Below are 22,877 nucleotides of genomic sequence, written 5' to 3'. Positions count from 1 at the left end.
AGAGTTGAAGACATTTTTCCTAACATATTTGTGGTTAAAAGGAACTAATATTCATTATGTCACATTTTATACAACTATTTGATAAGGTATCTGAATTTATCTTTCTTTGCTTCCTCCTCTACTTTTTTTTTTTAGCATATGAAAATTAAGTCTCCAAAAGTAATCCAGTAATTCCAAACTCACACAAACCCAAACCTGGATAAATGTGACTCCAAAACTTTCTGTCAAATTAATTTCAGCTACTAGGACATTAAAATATAATCTTTCATTTTTCTGCCTTCTCCCTCACATTTCCCCCTGTTTATTCTAATATACCTCAGGCACCTCTTTTCCCCTCTTATCAAAACACAAGCACACAAACCCACACACAACTCTGCTTACCCCAGTTATTGGGATAGAGCCTGAGGTGGCAACATAATCAGATAGGAAAAGTAAAGGAGAGAAGAATCTTCAGGCCCCATTCTTGAAGGTCATCCCATTCGCCACCAACTACCAAGAATCTCATTATCTAGTGGTCTTTTAGTCATTCTTCTTATTCCTACTCTCCACTAATACACTTCACAGAGAATGTTATAATAGGTGTGGTAAACATATCTTAGGAAATCCTTGGAATGACCACACCAATTCCTAGGTATTTGCTAGAATTCTTTCCTGTGCCCGGAGTACACTCTTCCAGTAACATGTGTCCTAACTTTATTTTCATTTTTGCACTCATTTTTATCTGTAATATGTAGGGGTTGGAAAATGATTTCTAGACTCATTTTTTAATCTGTAATATTTAAGATTCTGGAAACTGAAAAATTTTTTTAAAACAAGTTTTTTCAAAAAGGGCACTAGATGGCACAATTTTACCAATTTATGCTAATAAAGTCATTCATCCTCGTATTCACAAATAAAATAATTTCATTTTATAGTTACATGTAAATAATTTAATAGGAAACCTGTATAACAATAAAGAGAAAAGTTCTTGACAATATAATATTTCCAATATACCATGTTTTATGGCCTTATTTATGAACATAGCAAGCAGAATTCTAGCATTGGATGAATAATTTAAGTAACCCAGAGAACAGCCATCTCTATAGTGAAATACACCAAAAACCTATGGATGTTTAACATTCATGTCTATCAAATGTATATTTTTATAGTATTACTAATATATAATAAAACACTATAATATAGTAAAGTGGACTGATGATTCCACTGACTTTGAATACTTAAAACCAGATGCTAGTTAATGTTTCTTACTTCACTGCTTGCCTTAAGCTCATTATATCCAGTTAGGAACCTTGTCTCCTCGTGGTTAAAAATGAATAAATTCATCCAGTAACAATAGAAAATGACTAAGGTCTATTCAATTTAGTAGCCAGTTGACCTTTTATCTGCTAAAAGTACCATATTTAGAACAAAAGTCCCAGATCTACCTAATGTTTTCACTATCACTTCATTTTCTGGAATTATTTATATTTCACAAAGTTTATCAGTTCTTGAACTGTATCTTGACATACAGGACAGCACATCAGCCAAATAAACAATGTACACCTCACCTGGACAATCTCCCAACCCTGGCTCAGGTTCTTGGAGGAGTCTTGCCTAATTACCTAGTGTATACTTCTACCAGATGGTACAATCAACTGTGGTAAATCCTTATTTAAGAGACTAATAGGGAAATGTCTCTACTTTTGCCTAATGAAAAAGTTCTCCTGTTTAGAGGAAAGTCATCATCTTGGACAAAAGAAACAGCTTCTAGAGGATCACATATGAAAAGAGGAGTAGGGAAAATGACATCTACATTGTTAGCTACACTGGGCTACTCTAAATATTAACAGAGTAAATATAGCCAAATTGCCCTTACATTTGAACAAACCAGGCAAAGCAGTGTGGTGAATGGCCTGAGGGAGTAAGAGAACAAGAAGTTGGATAATTACTAGAGAGGACCTCTTGAAGCAATACTGGAGATCCTTGAAAGTTAATGATTCCATGAATAGCTCATCAATGGTAATGCTAAGTGGACAATGATTTCTTATAGAAAGTTGCTCCCAGACATCAAAGATGACTTACCCTATAACCGCTGAACAAATATCAGCAGTATCTGCCAAATTCTACTACATGTTTTACATAAAGATATGAAAGAAATTCCAAATTCGAAACCATAACACTGTTGCCAACCATCAGCCCAACAAGTTAATCAGCTGTCTTTTTTTAAGATCGGTTACCATGATAGGATAGGAAAGATAGATTCTGTTCTTTTTTGTTCTTAAATGCTAGGCTTCACTTCAAAAAGTCTTTTTTCTCTTCCCTTAAAATAATGTTTAACTGATATTGTAACCAATGTGTACTACCCACTGTGATAAATAAGGAGGAAAATAGAGTAATAACAGGATATACTGTTCTTCGTAAGAAATGTGTGTATGTATGTATATATATAGGGAGAGAGAGAGGGGGAGAGAGAGAGAGGGAGACTAGAGAGAATATATGAGCCCATTTAGCACTTCTCAAGAGAAGCATTATACTGTGAGTACATAGTGGACATTATTGTCTATTCCCCAACATGTCAATTCCACTGCAGAAAACTATCTGAGTAAACTATAGTAATTCATTCCCTTTGACAATGATTAATTCAGAAAGGGTTTGTGACCCAACTATGGCTATTGTAGGCGTAATTCTAAAATGAGTCCTTAAAGATTTCTCACCCTAATCCCTGAAGCCTAAGAACATGGTGAGATGTCACTTTCATACTTGTGTTCTCTTCTTTGGCACAGTCTTAAGAAAGAGAAATTATCTGGGCAAGCTTAAAATCTAATCACACAAGCTCTAAAAAGCAGAGGGGTTTCTTCAGATGATAGCAAAAAAAGTCAGAGATGGGGCACCTGGGTGGCTCAGTTGGTTGAGCGTCCGACTTTGGTTCAGGTCATGATCTCAAGTTCAAGCCCCACATCGGGCTCTATGCTGACAGCTCAGAGCCTGGAGCCTGCTTTTAGATTCTGTGTCTCCCTCTTTCTCTGCCCCTTCCCTGCTCGCTCGCTCTCTCTCAAAAATGAATAAACATTTAAAAATTTTTTAAAAAGAAAGTCAGAGATTCAAAACAATAGGATAGAAGAGAACCACTTGACGAGGAATACAGACAGCCCCAAATTACTCAGATCCACCCCTTAGCTAATAGCCAGCAAGGAAATGAGGATGTTGGTCTTATTACCACAGGGAACTAGATTTTGTGAACAATCTGAATGAGCTTGGAAGTGAGTTTTTCCTCAACTCTTCCAGAAAGAAGCCCAGCATCCTCTACAAACTGGACATTAGCCTTGTGAGTTTCTAAACACAGAACCCAGTAGAGCCCACCCAGATTTCTATCCTATAGAACTATGAGATGACAAATGAATGTTGCTATAAGCTACTAAGTTTGTGGCCATTTGTTATGACAGCAATAACAAATTAATCCAGTGGCCAAAGAATTGTAAAATATAGTCTACTAGTGATTCTGAGGAAATTGTATTTCTACAAGAGAGCCACAGGACAAAATGGTGTCTCTTCTTTTTTCGAATGTTACTATGTCCAGACCTAATGGGCAGAACTAACTTGTGGATATATAGAATTATGTTGTTGAAATTCCTAAAACTAAATCACCCTTAAAATCACAGAATAAATGTACTTGATAATAACGTATGGGACATAAGCATATTAGAAAATAGAGTAAACCTATGTCTTCATGCTACTGAAGAGACTAACCTTGGAGCTGACCCTACTTCAGGAATAACAGATATGTGAGATAATCTTTTTGTTGTTTAAGCCAGTTGGAGGGAAGATTTCTGTTAGGGACAAAATATTTTAACTGATAAGACATTGATATAAAACTAGTATAGTTACATCTGGAGACCCAGTGTTAAGTAAAAGAACACTGAAATGAGAGACTTGAGATAACATATCCAGCTGTAGTTATGTATTTATTTAATTTCTCATACATTTATGAAAGTATTTAATTTTCTCCCCTTTTTAATTTATATATCTAATGAAATAGAAAACATTGAAAAGATTATATGGAAGAGATTTCTGTGATGACATGAAAAATTTATACCTAATATCAATACAGCTTGTTAAGAAATTTCAAGTTTGGCCAACAAAAGTGATGCTTTATTTCCATGTTGTGAAATACCAAAACATTGTCAATACATAGACATTTGTAACTAGTTAGTTATCTAAGTATGAAAGGAGGTATCGAGATTGGGATAGAGATTTGGAAGTCAGCATATGAGAGGTGCCTGGGTGACTCAGTCAGTTGAGTGGCTGACTTTGGCTCAGGTCATGATCTCACAGTTTATGAGTTCAAGCCACACGTTGGCCTCTGCACTGGTAGCACAGAGCCTGCTTGAGATTCTCTCTCTCACCTCTCTCTCTGCCCCTTCCCCACTCATGCTTTTTCTCCCTCAAAATAAACTTTAAAAAAAAAAGGGAAGAGAGATTAATGGTCACCCAACATAAGACAAAAAGAGACAAACAGTGCCTGAAGATAGGAAGCACCCTCAGACACAACTAAGATTAAAGACCTGTAGGCAAAACAGGAGGATCCTGTGAATGAAAATAATAAAATTGGTTAGGCATATGTGATTAGAATCAGAATAAATAATGTCAGGAAAGCTAAAAGCATAGAGGATGGAGCTTTGAGAACTGTTTGTCCAACAATCAGAAGTAGAAGAGAGATTTAGTAAGATAAAGATTGAAGTGGATTGTCTGAATTTGGCATTTTTAATGCATTATTTATTTCAGTACAGATAATCTCAGTCATGGGGTGAAGAAGGTGGGGGATAAGCAGAAGCCAGATTGCTGTGAGTTGAGCAGTGGGAGGGACACTTCATCTCCTGAGACTGGAGGGAAGGAAATAAGGATCAATGCAGATGTTTATCACAATGGAAATATGCAAATGAAGGCACATGGAAATAATACAACAGCAGGGTACCTAAGCTCAAGTGAAGTAATTACAAGGAGAACAATGCTCAAAAGATTTCCTAAAACACCATCTTACACAATCAGAATAATTATCGATGTCCAGAATATGATACCAACCTCAGTGTAGCTATAAGTAAAACATTAATTTACTTTCTGCAGTTGTCAGTACAGAATGCTACTGGGGGTGTTCTCTAAAGAATTTGGATATGAGTTAAATAAGATTGTCTTCAAAGAATAAAACTATGTACTTACATATAATTCATTTATAGGCAAAGTCACCTGAAAGAATCCTTGCCAAGTCAAGCCTGTAATATTTGAGGTAACTTATTGAATATGTTAACATACTAATGAAAGAATGTATCCATAAAAAAGGGAAGGAAGTATTGATTGGCTATGGAAGGAAATAAAAAGCAAATCACTCAGGCAAAGCCACCCTAATACAGAGATGAATATTTTTGTCTTGCTGGCCAGGCTATTCCTGGTGGGAAGACCAATAGAGAAAATATATGCACAAAAATTATTATAATTCAACCTATAGATAGAGTACCATGGTAATTAAAAGGAAAGGAGATGACTTCTAATTGATCAGTGATATATGAAGACTGAAGCAGGGAAGAATGAAATGTCAGGAATATGGAAGAATTTGCTATTGTTCTATAATTTTTTCATTTCTGTGTTTTATTTTCTCAACCAAGTTACCAAGTTCGTTCTGGTCAGGGACTCATAGATTGCAAAACAAAAAACAAAAAACAAAACAAAACAAAATCTCAACACCACTTGCTCTAGAGTAGGATTACAACTAAACTCCTACAGGTTTGCCAGCAAATATGTAGAATATACTCTTTCCAATGACCTCATGGGAATTTCTGTCAACTTGGCACCTCATATGGAATAGTATCAAAGCTCTTACTTCTGGGGTGCTGGCTGGCTCAGTGGGTAGAGTATGTAACTCTTATCTCAGGTTTATGAGTTCAAGCCCCACATTGGATGTAAAGTTTACTGGGAAAAAAAGTAGGAGAAGGAGAAGGAGAAGAAGCTTACTTCTGATTTCCAGAGCAGGTTTACAAAGTACACAGAGCTACTTACAGTTGATATCTTGAGGCCATGAAAAGAAGTGGCAAGTAATTAAGCCAAAGTTATGCAACCTGTGAGATCAAAGACCCACCACAAAGATAGGACAGGACAATCTTCATGTACCAAATATTTGTTACGGATCTGCTGAATGCTAGGTCTTGATCTAGGCACTACAGAAACAGAGACATAAGAACACATTATCCTTAGTGTCAAGGACATGACAGTCTAATGCAGAGATAAGTGAACTACAGCCCATATTCCATACTCCGTTCACTGCCTGTTTTTACAATAAAGTTTTATTGTAACAGTCACACATTCATTTTCATATTATTGATGAATGCTTTCCAGCTACAACAGAGCTAGATAGTTGCAAAAACAAGCCATATAGCCTTCAAAAAAAAATATATGTATATATATTACAATTTTTCTAAACTATTTGAAATAAGTTGCAGACATCATTCCCCTTAACCCCTAAATCCTTCAGTATATATTTTCTAACAAGGGAATTCACTCACATAACCATAATAAAATGATCAAAATCAGGACATTTAACCTTGAACAATATTATTTAAATCGAAATTTTACCAGTTCTTATGTTCTTATTTCATTTATATATAAAAAAAACAATCTGGTACAGAATCCAGTCTGGATTACACTTTACATTTAGTGTTTATGTCTCTTTTGTCTCTTCTTTACCCTAAAATAATTCATTACTCAGGGAGCCTGGGTGGCTCAGTCAGTTAAGTGTCCAACTTCAGCTCAGGTCATGATCTCACAGATTGTGGGTCTGAGCCCCACATCAGGCTTTGTGCTGACAGCTCAGAGCCTGGAGCCGGCTACAGATTCTATGTCTCCATCTCTCTCTGCCCCTCTCCTACTCTCTTTCTCTCTCTCTCTCTCTCTATCTCTCTCTCTCTCTCTCTCTCAAAAATAAATAAATATTAAAGTTTTTTAAATAAGTCATTAGTTTTTCATGATATTGATATTTTTTTAAGAGTATATAGACCAGTTATACATCCTCACTTTCAGTTCATCTAATGATTAGATTCAGGATATGCATTTTTGGCAGGAATACTATGAATGTGATCCTGTGTTCTTACCAGTATTTCACATCACAAGGCACATGATGTTGACTTTTCCCACTATTTATGATGTTAACTTTTTAAATGTTTATTTATTTTTGAGAGATAGAGCACAAACTAGAGAGGAGAAGAGAGAGACAGAGGGAGACATAGAATCTGAAGCAGGCTCTGGGCTCTGAGCTGTCAACACAGAGCCCAATGCAGGGCTCGAACCCAAAAACTGTGAGATCATGACTGAGCCACGGTCAGACACTTAACTGACTTGAGCCACCCAGACACCCTGGTAATGTTAACTTTGATTGCTCAGTTAAGGTGACATTTGCCAAGTTTCTTCATTATAAACATATTAGTTTTCTTTCTGTAATTAATTAGTAATTTGTCATTAGAAACTTTGAGACCATATAGATATCCTATTCTTTATCAATGGGATAGTTTCAGTACCCATTGTTGATTCATACCTGAATCAGTTGTCACCTAATAATAGATTGTTTACTACCCATTGGAGAGGAATAGTCAAAAAGGCAATGGGCAGACTCCTTAAACTCATAGTATCATCTGCCCCTGACAGACAGTTGAACTAAAAACTTCAGGTACCTTTTAGACCAAAAATGAGAATTAAGTTGGAGACTTAAAAGGAAGCAGATATGTCAAATGTATTAGAACCTGCTGCTATTTGGGGCGCCTGGGTGGTGCGGTCGGTTAAGCGTCCGACTTCAGCCAGGTCACGATCTCGCGGTCCGGGAGTTCGAGCCCCGCGTCGGGCTCTGGGCTGATGGCTCAGAGCCTGGGGCCTGTTTCCGATTCTGTGTCTCCCTCTCTCTCTGCCCCTCCCCCGTTCATGCTCTGTCTCTCTCTGTCCCAAAAATAAATAAACGTTAAAAAAAAAAAATTTAAAAAAAAAAAAAAAAAGAACCTGCTGCTATTATACCTATCACAGCCATTAATGAGAAGAGGCCCGCATACTAGTTTAGAATGATTCATTAAATAGTTAAGCTCTACTTGAAAGGAAAACTTACGCATATATCCCTGACTTGTGGATTTCTCAGGCAAATCAAAGAAAACAGAAAGAAATATTAGGACCAAACATTTAACTTAAGATGCTTTTTGTCTTAAACTTTATCAAAAACAAAGTGACACAGTTATAGGATCAGCATGAATTTAACTCAGATTGAGAAGGGGCTTATCCATGGTTTGTGCTCAGAAAGAAAAGGAGGATGTTGTAGGTGAGGGAAAATCTTTTCTTCTACCCATCTTAGTTTTTCTAGCTATGATCCTACAAATTAGACTGATCAAAAACAGATTAATAAGAGAAAAACAAGGTTATTAACATGTGCATTGTGCATATACACAGGGGAGTACTCAGTGATGGGTAAACCCCAAATGATTGGTTGGAACTTGAGTTTAAATACCACCCAAGAAAAAGGAGTTTGGGGCATTTGAGAAGGGGAGGCCAGTTATGTGAAAGTGACTAAGAAAAGTATGGTACACAGGGATTGTTGGATGAGATTTGTTATGCAGATTAAAATTGGTGCCTTCTCAAATGGCCAGTTGTTAAAGGTCCTCCTCTTACTGGTAGGAGAGATTGAGGACATCTCTAGAAATAAACATTTCCTTTATATAGCATGGTATGTTAACCAACTGGAATTAAAATAAAAACTTAAAAGAAAAGAATGTCCTTTATCAATGTAATTTCCTTTACAATAATAAAACTTGTGTCCTGTTTTTAGGGCTTTTCCTGCATCTGCTAGTTTTCAATGGTCTTTACTTCAAAATAATCCATATGCCAAAAAGGTGTATTTTGTGATGGCATATTTGGATACTCCTCAATATTTATAAGGGACTAGGAATTCTACTGGTTCCTGCAGTAGTGGGAAGAGAATCCATCTCAAGCTGCCAGAACCTAGTTTTGCAAATAGAGTTCGATGTTCTTTACTCTTTCCCTCCATGAGATGGGTAGCAAAGAACATGCCTACAAGGCTTCTTCAGGTCATACCCAGTATTTTAGGCAAAGCATGATGCTGGAAAACTATAAAGGATTGACACAAATGAGATGACCTTGAGAAATTTTAGGGATAAATATTATTCAATTTTTTTCGATTTGTTTTTATTGTGGTAAAATACATATGATGTAAAATTTACCATCTTGATAATTATTAAATGTACAGTTCAGTGGTATTAGATACATTCAAAATGTTTGTTGTGCAGCCATCACCACTATCTCTATAACTCTTTTTATTTTGTAAACCTGAAACTCTATACTCATTAAAAACAAAAACAAACAAAAACAAACAAACAAAAACAAAACTCTTCATTCGCCCCTTCCCCTAGCCACTGGAAATCACCATTCTACTTTCTGTACAATGGCTTTGACTACTCTAAGTATTTTATGTAAGTGAAATCATATAGTACTGTCTTTTTGTGACTGGCCTATTTTATATAGTATAATGTACTCAAGGTTAATCCATGTTGTAGCATGTGTCAAAATCTCCTTACTTTTTAAGGCTGAATAATATTTCATTGTATATGTGTACAACATTTTGCTTATCCATTCATCAGTTGATGAGCACATGGATTGCTTCCACATTTTAGCTATTGCGAATAATGCTGCATCATACATGGGTATACAAATATCTCTGAGATTCTGCTTCCAATTCTTTTGGATATATACATAGAAGTAGAATTGCTGGATCATATAGTAATTCTATTTTTAACTTTTTGAGAAACCATCATACTGTTTCCACAGAAGTTGTCCCATTTTAGACTTCTACCAATAATGTACCAGGGTTCTAATTTCTTCAAATCTTAACAGCCATCATAATGGATATGAGATAGGATTTCATTATAGTTTTGATTTGCATTTACCTAATGATTGATTATGTTGAGCATCTTTTCATATGCTTATTGTCCATTTGTAATCTTTCTTGGAGAGATGTCTATTCAAATTCTTCACTCATTTTTGCATTGCATTGTTTGGTTTGCTATTTACTGAGTTTCAGGAGTTCTCAGTGTCATCTGGATATTAATCGTTTATCAGATACGATTGCTAAATATTTTATCCCATTCTGTGTGTTGCCTTTTTACTCTGTTAATATTGTCTTTTGATGCATTATTTTTAAAAATTTTACAAAGTTCAATTTGTCTTTTTTTTTTGTGTGTTTTGTGATCTTGGTGTCATATCCAAGAAATCATTGCCAAATCTAATATCGCGAAGCTTTTGCCCTGTTTTCTTCTGAAAGTTTTTTAGTTTTCAGTTTTACATTTAGATCTTTGATCCATTTTCAATTACATTTTGTATATGGTTGGGTAAGCATCCAACTTCATTCTTTTGCATACGGATATCCAGTTTTACCAACACCATTTGTTGGAAAGATTGTCCTTCCGTTGAATGGTCTTGGTACCCTTGTCAAGAATCAGTGAACCATATATAAGAAGGTTTATTTCTGGGCTATCAATTCTATTTCATTGATAATTATGTCTGTCTTTATGCCAGTACCATGCTGCTTGGATTACTGTTGCTTTATAATAAGTGTTGAAGTCAAGAAATGTGAGTCCTCTAGCTTTGTTCTCCTTTTTCAAGATTGTTTTGGCTACTTGGGATCCCTTGAGATTTGATATGAATTTTAGGATGGGTTTTTCTATTTCTGAAAAAAACATTGCTAGGATATTGATAGGGATTGCATTGAATCTGTAGATTTCTTTGGGTGGTATTTACATCTTAACAAAATAAATCCTCCAATCCATGAACATGGGATGTGTTTCCATTTATTTATGTCTCCTTAATTTCTTTCGGCAATGTTTTATAGTTGTCATTGTACAAATCTTTCATGTTCTTGGTTGATTCCTAAGTGTTTTATTCTTTTTGGTGTTATTATAAATGAAATTGCTTGCATAATTTCCTTTTCAGATTGTTCATTGTTAATGTATAGAAATGCATCTTATTTTTATGTGTTGACATTGTATCCTGCTACTTTGTAGAATTTATTAGTTCTAACGGGTTTTTTTGTAGAATATTTAGAGTTTTCCACATATATGATCATATCATCTGCAAACAGAGATAATTTTACTTCTTCCTTTTCAATTTGGGTGCCTTGTATTACTTTTTCTTGCCTAATTTCTCTGGTTAAAATTTTTGATGCAATTAACTCAAAGTTTTAAAGAAGTTTCATAACTTCATAAATTCTTCATTGCTTATTAAAAGGCTTAGGTTGTCTTGTTTTGTTTTGGTTTGGTTTTTCAGACCTTGTCATTAGTCAAGCACTCTTAAGAGTTGGAGGCAGTGCTAGGGAGTAAAAAAAGTAAAGTATTTCAGATATCGTTCAGAGCCATCAATCAAAGGACACCCTCACATGTGCTCGGGAGAGCTCAAATAAGCAAGAGTTTTCTGCATTGATCTTTTTGACTAAACCCATAAAGTCAACTCATAATCCAGTATAAAGGAGTATTATATTTAAAAACAATTTGTAGAATGAGAATTAACAATCATAGAGTGCATAATTTATGAGTTAGCACTATATATCTTTAGAAGAATCATGTATGGTTTTATTTACAAAAGAGAAAACTAAAGTTCAAAAAGATTGAGTGACTTATAAGTTACAGGGCGAAGATAAAAGCCCAGTTCTGAATCTAGAATCCTTTTCACAGTGCTACAGTGCTTATGTATTACTCTTATACTAGCAGGTATTTGTTTGAGAACAACCAAGAAAAGGAAATGACTGAGGTCAAAATAATTTATAAAGTGAATTTAAAATGCTTTTTGTACAACTTTTAAATTTGAGTTTTGGTTGTAAGAACTTTCAGTTCATGAAAAGAAATTGTTCCATACACCACTGCAATAGTACTAATAGCTATTAAATACTAATAGTTATGTCTAGTTATTATTGCTGTAGAACACCCAGTAGCTTCTCTACAGTAAAGGCATTTAACAGGGATGGAATTCATCAAACTCAGAGTAACTACACAGATATAAAAACTAAAGAATGCAAAAATTAAAATAAGACGTGCTACAGTAATGGGATTGTGTATGATTTCACTTTCTTTTAACAAATAAAAATCACTGCCATGGGCCACAGGCAGCCGATCAGGCAAGTCAGGGTGGCCTTGTGGCGGTGGAAGGAGGCCTCTTCTCCCTCAGCTCTGGGAGCCTTCCCTGGCCCCAGCTGTCAGCTCCCCACCCCTCCCCCCCCCCCCCCCCCCCCCCCCACCGAGCCCAAGGTGGAGTGCAGGGATGGGGCACCAAGCTGGGTCTCAGGATTCTGACCTTCAAGAAAATCCTTCCATGATTGGACAGGACCCCTGGGGTAAACATTGCAAACCTTCAACCTGTTCACTATTACGTCTTCAAAAATGAATCACCATTAGAACAAAAGCTAAGAGAATTAAGACAAGAAACACAAGAATGGAACCAAGAGTTCTGGGAAAACCAGAATTTGACATTTCATAAGGAAACAGAAGAATTTATTTGCTCAAGACTGAAAGTTAAAGGCCTGGAACTGAGAGCCAGATCAGGTCAAAATGCAACATTTGACCAGAAAAAATGGCTGACTTTTACAAGGAATTTTTAAGTAAAAATTTTCAGAAGCACATGTATTATAACAGTGGAGCAGCCGTCACTGTGTGCTTCTGCCAGATGCAGGAGGAGGTGCTGAGTTGTACAGCACCTGTGAGGTATTCTTACCAAAAAAATGGAGTGAAATCTAGTGAGACCTCCAAACTTAATACCAGTTCACAGGAAAAAGAGACTGGTAGAAGTATAATTTTGCTATCACCTTCTTCATGGGAAAAGTGGCCCTGGAGAGGGTTTGGAACAATCTTACACCAAACAAAAGAAAACCAGCATTTAGAAGCCTACCCTGAACCACCCACCGGTGTCCAAGTTTCCAGGAGAAGCAGCTATTTTGGGAGTTCATTTACAAGGGCTCTAAAAACCTGTTAGGGAACTGAGTCCTACACCTTTTTTATGGGGGCCCCTTGGCTTATGTCAGCACAGGGTGGACTGGAAGAGGAGTCCTGGTAAGCAGGGGGCCATGTGACTCTGTCCCCACTGTGGATTCCAAGCTGGTCCTGGGTCACAGACATGATATCAAATAAAACCCAAGCACTGTGTAAAAATAAATAAGTAAATAAATAAAAGTAATTTGTCGCTATTATCATGGTTATTTTTAATAAATAAACATCAGGGAGAAAAATACTTCTATGGAATTTGCTTGTGAATTGCTCTTCTAGCCTCATTAAAAAAATTATTTTCCTAAGCCTCAGAACAAATTGAATTCTGAATAAACTTACTCCATTACTTAGAATTAATTTTTTGGACTCTTTTTACAATGCAAATCTTTTGGTCTATGCTGAATCAGTAAATTCTGTTTCCCAGGCAACTTTGTGTAAATCAAAGCTGAAGGTCAGACCAAAATTAATGCATTACATTAAAGTAAAATAGGATTGCTTTGCATTTCAATTGACGCCATTTGGTTTTGTGTGTTTAAATGTCCCTACTACCACTGTTTAATTCTAGGTAGCTTGAATCTCTTGTACATTTTATGTATAAAACATTTTATGAAAGAAAAATTACATTTTAAAAATTAAACAGGAGTGAAACACAAGAATTAATCCAGTGATAAATTTTCATCTTCATTAGTAATGAAAGACATTGAAATCCAATTAACAATGAAATGATTTTGCTCACCTATCAAGTAAGCAGATTTAGAAAATAATGCTCAGTACCAGTAACAGTACAGAGAAATGTTTCCTATTTTGGCTCCACATCTCTACGGCCTCCTAATTCAGGTCCTCATTATCTCCTGCTGGAACAATCTCAGTAATTCCCTTCTAAATTGTCTGCCTGATCCCAGTCTTGGATTTCTTAAGTCCAGGCTCCACACTGCAGCTTGATAAATCTATTTAAAATATAATTCTAACCATATCATTGCATGTGTTTCTCAGCCTCTCAGTTTCCAGGGTGGAATAGTTAATGACGTACAGCATCTGTAGAGAAATTGCTAAATGTGTGGTTGCAGTTCAATTTTGCCATGGTTAGTACAGACAATAAAAAACTCACTAAATCTAAGATTTGTTCCTCTGATACCCACAGGAAGCCAAATTAGAATTATAATGTTTGCATAGTAAGCCTGGAATTAGAATAGGGACCTGAGTTGTACAATTCAAATGGTTAAAGGAAACAAGTTTAAAAAGCTTGGAGCTTTGACCTTTCTAGCCATTTTCATCAGTAGGAGATTCTCTGCCTGGACAGTGCTTCATAGGGATATGTGCAACTTTTCATTTTGGGGTTCCATATCTTGTACTCCAAAAAGAACTTACCTTTCTATTTTTGTAGGGGAGGAAAAACTTTTTCTCTACCCTCTTAGGGTCTCCAACTGGGCCTGACATAAACTGACAGAAGACAGATTAACAGAGAAAAGCATACAAAATTTCATGCATATTTTCATATGTACATGGTACTTAGTCTTCGTTGGAAAATTAAAACACAAAAAGCTGTTAAGCCTGGGTGCTTACATACCAGGTTGATTGAACAAAGTACAGTGAAACCTTGGTTTGTGAGCATAATTCATTCCAGAAGCATGATTGTAATCCAAAGCACATATAGATCAAAGCCAATGTCAAGAGCCATTGGCTCAGCTGTGGTCATGTGATGCTCAGCATCACATACTACTTGTATTATAAGACATTGCTTATTTTCAAGTTAAAATTTATTAGAAATGTTTGCTTGTCTTGTGGAACACTCACAGAACAAGTTACTTGTAATCCAAGGTTTTATTGTATAGTAATTATGGAAAACTATCTAAAATATATGGGGAAACTAAAGGAAGATGAGGGTTATTTCAACAAGATTTGTTTGTACAGATTCTTCTCAGCCTTGAGCTCCCTCTCTGGAGATGAGAATTTTCTTTCCCTCCAGGTGCAGGAAAGGGCTTCTTTTGCATGGGAGTTTTCTCTCTTGTTTTCAGGGAGAGAAGGAAAGGTCATAGCGCCTTTCTTGCACCTATTGTTTTTCAAGTAACTTTAGCTCAAAATAGTCAATATACCAAGTCAGCATATGTTGGGATGGCATGTTCTGAAAACCTTCATTTACATTATCTCTCTAAAAAAGGTATAATACCACTGCTTAGGGTTTTATTTATTAAAGTTTAATCACTTCCCAGACTTGCTCCTCAAGATTATTTTGATTAGGGTTGGAGGTATTCCCAAACCCTTTAGTCCTAGAGTTCTATACAGTCCCCAGGTTTTTTACTACGAAGTCACTAATTTAAGCAAATGTTTGAGTACCTATTCTATGCCAAGCACTTTTTGATGTTCTGGAAATAACCTATGGCCTAGACAGACACTATTTCTGTTTTTTGAAAAATGCTATAAAAGTAGTTTTCCCAGGGAGCAATCTTACTTTTTCTTATTGTTAAGTTCTTGGGTAGCCTCTCACTGTTGTCACTATTCCCAAAAATAGATCATTGGGAAGTTTATTAAAACTTTAAATAATCATTTAATATAATAAATAATAACTTCCCAATTATCTATCATATATTGGCTTTTCTTAAAATATAGCAGTGAGGATGATCCTAACTTTTCTATTCCTCTTAAATTTAACAGTAGATAACTTTAGATAACATGTGTAGAATAAGCATTGCCGTTAATTCATGTTAAAGAGTTTGAATTAGGGGCATAGAATTTGAAAGTTGTCATTAAATTATTCGCTACATTCACATACTTCTCTCATTCTTCCCTCACCTGACAGTGTGGAACTTTCACCTGAGCCCTGTGTTTTGAGCAGCGATGGTTAAGAAATCCTTGTACCCTTTTGTGTTCCAGGAAATGACTGTCCTCAAAGCACAAACTTGGCCTCACATATTCCAAGATGACTTCATCCTTCCTCATAACTCCCATATTGCAGATGACTAATTTGTTTACCTACCATTATAAAGCCCCAGACTCCCCCTTTTTCTTTGAGATATTCGTCATTAATAAATTTTCTCTCTAATGCAATCATGCATATGCAATCGTCTCTTGAACTGTCCAGTAAAATTTGTCTTTTACACACCAAATCATAATGCTCAGTGCTACCTTAACACAAACTTCACTGGGTTTTTATGAGAATTAAATGATTTAGTATTTGTGTAACATTTTAAATGATGTCAGAAATCTAGTATGTGTTCAACAATGTATTATCTGTATTACCTGTATTATCTGTATTACCTGTATTATCTATTACTATCATCATTATTTAATTGATGTTAATTCCTAATCAATGTTAGCAAAAAACTATTTTTCAAATTGTTAAAGAAAAATTATTCATGATACTTGTTTAAGATAGTAAGGCAGACCTAATTCCAAGTGGACCATTGCAGTGTTATAGGGATAATGCAGTGCGTCTCACAGTAGGGGAGAAAGATTGGACTCAACTCCCAATATAGCATGGGCAACTGGGATGGGGGTCATTACTAAGAGGAAACATTAGGGGTAAGAGGGGGAGGGATGGGATTCTGGCTAAACCGACCCAATAGGGTTCTCGCTGAAGGCAGGCCACGATGTTCAGACATCACCTGGGGGAATGGTGGCAGATGAGGAGCCCAATTAGATATTGAGGGTGATCAGATATGGAAGATGGGAGATTTTAGTTACAGCAACTTATCAAGACTCTTAATAAAAGTGAACAATGCTGAGAGGGTCACTGGAGTCCAAAAGTCAAGCCTAGTTGAAAAAGAGTTCAAGTGAACTCAAGTAGAGTTTGATCAAGGAAAAAAATCTTTGGCATCAGGAAAGGGGTCTGGAAAAAATCCCATCTATATATTGTATTGCTGCGCGGCAATCTGACCTAAAGTTCCCAGAAGAAGAGCAGGAAAATGTCAAGAGGGGAGGTACAGGGGAAATATCAAAACTGAGAAAAGAAGTGGTATTCTCCTAGATTCCCAATCCTACTTCTAGACAACAGAGTGAGCAATTTCCTTCCAATCTCATCATTTGAAATGTGTATCCTCAGACCAAATCCCCTACCCCTACTTCATAGCATCACAGCTCTCATCTAGCAGAGACATCTTCCTTCATCAGTGTCTCCAGCCTAGAACCATCCATCCTTCCTCTACACCAATATCCTTGACATTCTAAGGTAATTTAACAGCTCCAGTTCCTTTAGTTCATATTTCTTTTTTTCCTTGACTCTATAGACCTCTCATCTCCATTCTATCAGCCAGGCATTTACAGAAACTTTACTTTGATCTTCTCATCACAAGAAATCTGAGAATCTGAGAACCCTCAGATTCTTTAAATCAGAAATCCCTCTCTTGTAACAGAATTTCTTTTTTGAATGTCACATTTACGTTTGCATGTTATAGAAGCTAACTTACTTTGTACCTTCATTATGACTTTCAGTTACCTAACCATTCTGTCTTTCTCAAGTTAAAAAGGACCTCCTTGCTTCCCAAGACTCTCTTCAAACTCAATGTGTTCAGGGATATGTTCAGCTTTAGGGAAGAGAAAGTACAACTAAAAGTGGCTGGAATCAGAATTCTTTCAGAGTTGCAAATGTTTAAAAGTAAGCTGAGTGTGGTCATTTAATCTTTGGAGTGGGCAAAGATGTGAAAGATTATCTCCTAAGCAGCTTTGCCCATCTACCTTCATGTAGCAGCATATGAATATGTTCATTTCTTTGTGTGCCAAGACATGGAAATGGATGGGAAGGACTGGCTTAAAGGAATAGAGGTTTACTGTCTCACCTGACATGAATGTTGGGAGAGGCAGTTCCAGAGTGGTGCCGTGGTTCCACAATGCCATTGGACACCCAGGCTCTTTCTACTTTCTTGGTCTACCATCCTTATCATACTTTCATTTGTCTTCTTAATTGTTGCCTCACAGTACCACATGGCATCAGTTCCTCCAGGCCTCAAAACCACAAACCAGGACAAATAAAAGAAGAAGAAGAAGAAGAAGAAGAAGAAGAAGAAGAAGAAGAAGAAGAAAAGAAAAGGGGGGGGGGTAGTGACACCAGATCACATCTTATACCTCATTGGCCAGAACCAAGTCACATGGACACTTTAGTGTCAATAGAGTCTGAGGAATGGAATTTTTAGGTTTTACAGCTGCTGTAATAGAGTCAAATAAGAAAAAGGGGGGGAGGTTGGTGGAATGGGTGTTATGTGAGCCCATCAATCTATAATATCTGACACACCAAGTTTCTAGGGTAATTCTATTTTTAATTGTTTGAGAAACCTCCATACTGACACAGCAAGTTTCTAAGATGACAATATTTAATATAACCATCTCTAGCGGAAGTTTAATACTCTAGACGTATGGTATCTCACCCAAACCTGAATCTTCCCCAGTGTGTACTTCTAGCCTCTTATTGAACATCAGAATGATGCTGAAGGAAGAATGAGGCTAATACAATTATTCTCACTCTCCAGTTGAAATCTGACCCTTGTTGTAGCTCCAATTTTCAAACACAATCCTAGTTGTGGTTATTGTGGGCTTTCTTTTAAAATGGCCATCCCTTTTCTTCATGAGATTGAAAATAATACCAAATCTGTCTTGTGTCATATCTCATGTCATATATAGGTCAAAATTCCTTTGATGCTATTAATATGAATAGCAAAAGCAGAAAGAGGAGTGGGGCCAGGTCAGGAACCCAGCCAAGTGACAAAAACATCGAGACTGAAGAGAGGGCTAGTGTGAAAATTTAAGCTGAAAGGAAGTGATCAAGATTGTAGCTGTTATTTGGCAACAAGGTAAAGAGGCAGGGCAAGAAGTCAGGAGGGCTTGCACTACACCCAAATAAAACTATGAGGACTGCATTATACTCTAACCTGGTCTCTTTTGAAGGCTTCTGGCCCTGCCCCCAAGAATATGCCACATCACTCTGAACTCACCATAGGGCAGATTAATTCAGCTAAATACCTTTGCTATAGTTTCTCCTAAATTTCTATTTATTTCCTTGGCATTTCACTTTATTTCAGTCCTACATTTCTAACTACTCACAGAATAACCCTACTCAGTTGTGTACAATGTGCACAAGAACATTATAGTGATATCTGAAGCAAAATGGAAAATAAAGTCACCTGCACTACTACCCATCCCAGTGGGTTAAATTCCAATTTGTAGGATATAAGCTGTGAAAAGTTTCTTGGATGGATTACCAGGAGGAAGAAAGGTGTAGGGCAACTAAGCTCCACAGAATCTTGACACCTTGGTTTAGATGACTAGGAGCTGAAGAAAATCGCCATTTCAAAGCTGCCAATGGTTTTTTGTTTCAGAAAAACATGATGACATATTTGGGAGAAACAATCCCTTTGTCCTGATTAAACCTATTGAATTTTTTTTGTTATGTAAATACAGAGCAAAGACTACAGTTTAAAAAAAAAAAGAAAAGAAGGGTTTTGTTTAATTATGCAAAAGATTGTTCACTTGGTAGAGAAGAGTTGAATTTCCAGATTTGATTCCCTTGAGTGAATGTCTCCCCTGAGATTAAGATTCCTTTATACCTGAAAAGGGTTGCTTTTTCTTGGGAGATGTGAGTTGAGGACATTATTGGTAGAAGATAAGGACCTGGGGGCCAGAGGTTGAAGGAACTCTTTATATAAGACACATTGTGAGCCCTGGGCAGGAACAGCAGTTTTCAGCTCCAGATGGTGAAATGTGATACAGAGTTGAGGAGGCAGCCTCCTCTGCCCAGAATCTTTCATCAACTAACACCCAGAGGAATGTCAGCTTTTAGAATCTCAGGCCTGGAAACAGCATTCAATGTTTCCTGGTCTCTCTTTGTCTCTCTCTCTGTCTCTCTCTCTGTCTCCTTCTCTGTCTCTCTCTCTCTCTCCCCTCTCTCTCTGCATCTCTAACTCTGCTATCCGTCCAGTGGTTTCATTATCTCTTACGGCAAACAGCCATTCTCCCTAAGACAAGAAATAGGACCAATGGCATCTGTTTTCACAGACTTTCACAGACTTTCAAAGACTTCTAACTTTAAACTCTTGTTTAAAAGCAAGGCCTTCTTCCTTCCTTGCTATCTCTATCTAGAACAATCCTGATCATGATAATGTGACTCGGATCATATGACTTACCTCACAGAGTGAGAAGTATTCAGACTGACCTGGTTTTAACCACACACCTAGAGATAGAAGCTTTATCACTAGAAGAAGTCAGTGATCTGACTGGTGTACTTGGCAGCTATAAACAGTAGCTACCTCTTGCATTTTGTGAAAAGTTGAGTAAGATTTATTTCCCAACTCTGGGCATATATCCACTGTTTCAGAGCCCCATCTGTACTGCCTTGTACTCTCAGGCAAGCCCTTAAGGAAAGAGAGAACAGACATGTTGTCCAAATGCTGGAACACTAGCCCGAAGAATGGGACCCAAATATTTGTGAATGAAAAAATGAACGAAAATTCTGAATGCATTATTTCTTAGACCTTTCCTACTACCCACTTTGTTCACCTTACTTCTTTCCTTCATGTAATCAGGGTCAGGGAATATAGGTAAGAAGAGTGGTCTTATCTGCTCTGACTCTTAACTGGATATTAGGGGAAGGGGTTTGAGGCATACAATCTGTCTTCAACAACATAAACTTGAACCATTTAATCCCCATAAGTCTGTGAAGTAGGAATATCCAAGATTTTGGATCTTTAAACATGTAAATCAGTCAGCATGAGTGTGATAAATTTAAACTGCTATAGGATCAGAATAGATATTAATATTTATCATTATTATATTTATTGAGAAAAAATTGTTCTCATTTTATTTAGAAAAATCAAGGAAATTAATTTTTAAAAAGAGGGGAAACAGTTTGACACCCTAACAGTAATATAACTGTACTCATTAAAGAATTATTTACAGCAGATTCCTAATTATCATTCAGGACAATAACAATTATGCATTATCATTAATTATGTATCAAATTTACTGGAGTGCCTGGGTGGCTCAGTGGGTTAAACATCTGCCTCTTGGTTTCAACTCAGGTCATGAACTCACAGTTTGTGAGTTTGAGCCTCACATCGGGCTCTGTGCTGACAGCGTGGAGCCTGCTTGGGATTGTCTCCCTCTCTCTCTGCCCCTCACCTACTCTCTCTCTCTCTCTCTCTCTCTCTCAATAAATAAATAAATAAACTTTAAAAATTATGTATCGGGGTGCCTGGGTGGCGCAGCGGTTAAGCGTCCGACTTCAGCCAGGTCACGATCTCGCGGTCCGTGAGTTCGAGCCCCGCGTCGGGCTCCGGGCTGATGACTCAGAGCCTGGAGCCTGTTTCCGATTCTGTGTCTCCCTCTCTCTCTGCCCCTCCCCCGTTCATGCTCTGTCTCTCTCTGTCCCAAAAATAAATAAACGTTGAAAAAAAAATTTTTTTTTAATTATGTTTTAATTTATTTTGCAAATTTTTCCAGTTTTATTGAGATGTAATTGACCTATACTATTGTATTAAAGGTGTACAATATAATGATTTGCTGTATGTATATACAGTTGACCCTTGAACAACACAAATTTGAACTATAGGACAGATTTTTTTCGACAAGTGACAGTACAGTACTGTAAATGTATTTTCTCTTAGGATTTTCTTAATGAAATTTTCTTTTTTTCTAGCTTTCTTTATTACAAGAATACAGTATATAATACTTATACAAAATATGTGTTAATCAACTGTTTATGCTATCAGTAAGGCTTCCAATCAACAATAGGCTATGTGTAGCTAAGCTTGGGAGAGTAAAAAGTTATATGCAGATTTTCAACTATGCAAGGGTTGGGGCACCACATTGTTCAAGGCTCAACAGTATTGCAAAATGATCACAACAATAGTTTAGTTAACATCCATCACCTTACACAGTTACTAGTCTTTTTTCTTGTGATGAGAACTTTTAAGATCTACTACTCTCATAGCAACTTTCAACTTTCAAATATACAACACAATATTGTTAACTATAATCACCATGCTGTACATTACTTCCCCAAGATTTACTCATCTTATAACTGGAAGCTTATACCTTTTGATCACCTTCATCCACTTTCCCCACCCCTCAAGGAGGTATTGGCCTGTAATTTTCCTTTCTTGTGGTGTCTTTGTCTGGTTTTTGTCCTTGTCCTTTTCTGCTATCCATAATGCTAGCCTCATAAAATGAGCTCAGAAGTGTTTCCTCTTCCTCTGTTTTTTGAAAGAGTTTGATAAGGACTGATATTAATTCTTCTTTCAGTGTTTGGTAGAACTCATCAGTGAAGCCATCTGGTCTTTTTTGGAAGGTGTTTGATTACTGATTCAGTCTTCCTACTAGTAATTGGCCCATTCAGATTTTCTATTTCTTCATGGTTCAGTTCTAGCAGGTTCCATGTTCCTAGGAATTTATCCATTTCTTCCATGCTATCCAACTTGTTGGTATACCATTGTTCATAGTATTCTCATGTCCATTTCATTAAGAACTATTTCTGGAGTTTTATCTTGTTCTTTTGTTTGCAACACATTCCTCTTTTTCTTCATTGACTCTGTGTTGACATCTGTGGATTACATAAAACAGCCACCTCTCCCAGTCTTCATGGAATACTCTTATGTAAATGATGAACATATTCGTTCAGCTCACCCTGAGCTCTTACTTGTCTCTCAAACTGCTATGATTGCACAATCCACCTTCTTTTTTTTTTTTTTAACAACTCCTAGTAGCTGAAGATGTACCAAGATCTGTTGGTATCCCAAAGGGGAGGATCTCAGTCAGCACCTAGACTCTGGCTGTTTGGATGCCAAACCCAAGATGAGGTGTCACCGTCTTGGACTGGACCCTTTTGCAAATTCTATGTGTTTCTGATGCTTAGTT

General features: G+C 36.7%; 1 long non-coding RNA gene across 1 annotated transcript in view; it reads left to right on the top strand.

The window, feature by feature from the left end:
• LOC122478377 overlaps positions 1–16,085 on the top strand; it is a 32,021-nt gene extending 15,936 nt beyond the window's left edge. The window contains exon 3 of the long non-coding RNA XR_006295974.1: positions 15,912–16,085. This is a non-coding gene — a long non-coding RNA (uncharacterized LOC122478377). The remainder of the gene's footprint in view (positions 1–15,911) is intronic.
• The last annotated feature ends 6,792 nt before the right edge of the window (positions 16,086–22,877 follow it).

Source organism: Prionailurus bengalensis, chromosome B1 (genome assembly GCF_016509475.1).
Source record: "Prionailurus bengalensis isolate Pbe53 chromosome B1, Fcat_Pben_1.1_paternal_pri, whole genome shotgun sequence".
Lineage (NCBI taxonomy): Eukaryota > Metazoa > Chordata > Mammalia > Carnivora > Felidae > Prionailurus > Prionailurus bengalensis.
This window is presented reverse-complemented; position numbering and strand designations above follow the sequence as displayed.